The sequence below is a fragment of the Arachis ipaensis genome, chromosome B3 (genome assembly GCF_059453495.1).
Source record: "Arachis ipaensis isolate K30076 ecotype BB chromosome B3, ASM5945349v1, whole genome shotgun sequence".
Lineage (NCBI taxonomy): Eukaryota > Viridiplantae > Streptophyta > Magnoliopsida > Fabales > Fabaceae > Arachis > Arachis ipaensis.
Window position 1 is genome coordinate 119,513,505 of NC_142438.1, and position 2,080 is coordinate 119,515,584.

Sequence of the window (2,080 nt, forward strand, 5' to 3'; positions counted from 1 at the left end):
TTCTTGAATTCTTAGTGTCTAAGCATTAAAGAATTCTAAGTTTGGTGTCTTGTATGTTTTCTTTGCATTAAAAATTTTTCAAAAATATGTTCTTGATGTTCATCATGATCTTCATAGTGTTCTTGGTGTTCATCTTGACATTCATAGCATTCTTGCATGCATTCATTGTTTTGATCTAAAAATTTCATGCATTGCATAATTTTCATGTTTTTCATAAAAATTTCAAAAATCAAAAAAATATCTTTCCCTTTTTCTCTCATCAAATTCGAAAATTGAGTTGACTTTTTCAAAAATTTTTAAAATCAAGTTGTTTCTTATGAGTCAAATCAAATTTTCAAATTTGAAAATCTTATCTTTTTCAAAATCTTTTTCAAAAATCAAATCTTTTTCAAAATTCTTAGTTATTTTCGAAAATTCCAAAAATATCTTTCAAAAATCTTTTTCTCATTTTAAATTATAATTTTCGAAAATAACTTAAACAATTAATGTTTTGGTTCAAAAATTTGAAGTTTGTTACTTGCTTGTTAAGAAAAATTCAAACTTTAAGTTCTAGAATCATATCTTGTGATTTCTTGTGAATCAAGTCATTAATTGTGATTTTAAAAATCAAATCTTTTTCAAAAACTAATTTCTATCATATCTTTTCAAAAAATATCTTCTTATCTTATCTTTTTCAAAAACATCTTTTCAAAATATCTTTTCTAACTTCCTAACTTCTTATCTTTTCAAAATTTGTTTCAACTAACTAACTAACTTTTTGTTTGTTTCTTAACTTTTTCAAAACTACCTAACTAACTCTCTCTCTCTAATTTTCGAAAATATCTCCCCTCTTTTCAAAAATTTCTTTTTAATTAACTAATTATTTTTATTTTTTATTTTTTATTGTTGATTTCAAAAATTTTTCGAAAAAATACTAACAAATTTTCAAAAACCAATTTTCAAAAATCACTAACTCCTTTTTCAAAATAATTTTCGAAAATTATCCCTCCCCCATCTCATTCTATTTATTCATTCATATCCTAACATCTCATTTCACCTCCTTCCATCCTCACAGTTGTGTTTCTTCCATTATATTACATTCTTTGTCTCCCCCTCTTCTTCCACTCACACAGGGATCCCTATACTGTGGTATAAAGGATCTCTATTATTATCATTATTTTTCTGGCCATTCTTCCTTGTCATATGAGCAGGAGCAAGGATAAGAACATTCTTGTGGAAGCAGATCCAGAACCTGAAAGGACTCTGAAAAAAAAATTAAGAGAAGCTAAAATACAACAATCCAGAGATAACCTTTCAGAAATTTTCGAACAGGCAGAGGAGATGGCAGCCGAAAATAATAATAATGTAAGGAAGATGCTTGGTGACTTTACTGCACCTAATTCCAATTTACATGGAAGAAGCATCTCCATTCCTGCCATTGGAGCAAACAACTTTGAGCTTAAACCTCAGTTAGTTTCTCTAATGCAGCAGAACTGCAAGTTTCATGGACTTCCATCTGAAGATCCTTTTCAGTTCTTAACTGAATTCTTGCAGATATGTGATACTGTTAAGACTAATGGAGTAGATCCTGAAGTCTACAGGCTCATGCTTTTCCCTTTTGCTGTAAGAGACAGAGCTAGATTATGGTTGGATTCTCAACCTAAAGACAGCCTGAACTCTTGGGATAAGCTGGTCACGGCTTTCTTAGCCAAGTACTTTCCTCCTCAAAAGCTGAGCAAGCTTAGAGCTGATGTTCAAACCTTCAGATAGAAAGAAGGTGAATCCCTCTATGAAGCTTGGGAAAGATACAAACAGTTGACCAAAAAGTGTCCTTCCGACATGCTTTCAGAATGGACCATCCTGGATATATTCTATGATGGTCTGTCTGAGCTATCAAAGATGTCACTGGACACTTCTGCAGGTGGATCCATTCACCTAAAGAAAACGCCTGCAGAAGCTCAAGAACTCATTGACATGGTTGCTAATAACCAGTTCATGTACACTTCTGAAAGGAATCCTGTGAATAATGGGACGCCTATGAAGAAGGGAGTTCTTGAAGTTGATACTCTGAATGCCATATTGGCTCAGAATAAAATATTGA

General features: G+C 31.5%; 1 non-coding gene across 1 annotated transcript; it reads right to left on the bottom strand.

Moving 5' to 3' along the window:
* Positions 1-1,716: 1,716 nt before the first annotated feature.
* Positions 1,717-1,824, bottom strand: LOC148572230 (small nucleolar RNA R71). Its single transcript, XR_015908934.1, has one exon. It is a non-coding gene; the product is annotated as a small nucleolar RNA R71 (small nucleolar RNA).
* Between the last annotated feature and the right edge of the window lie 256 nt (positions 1,825-2,080).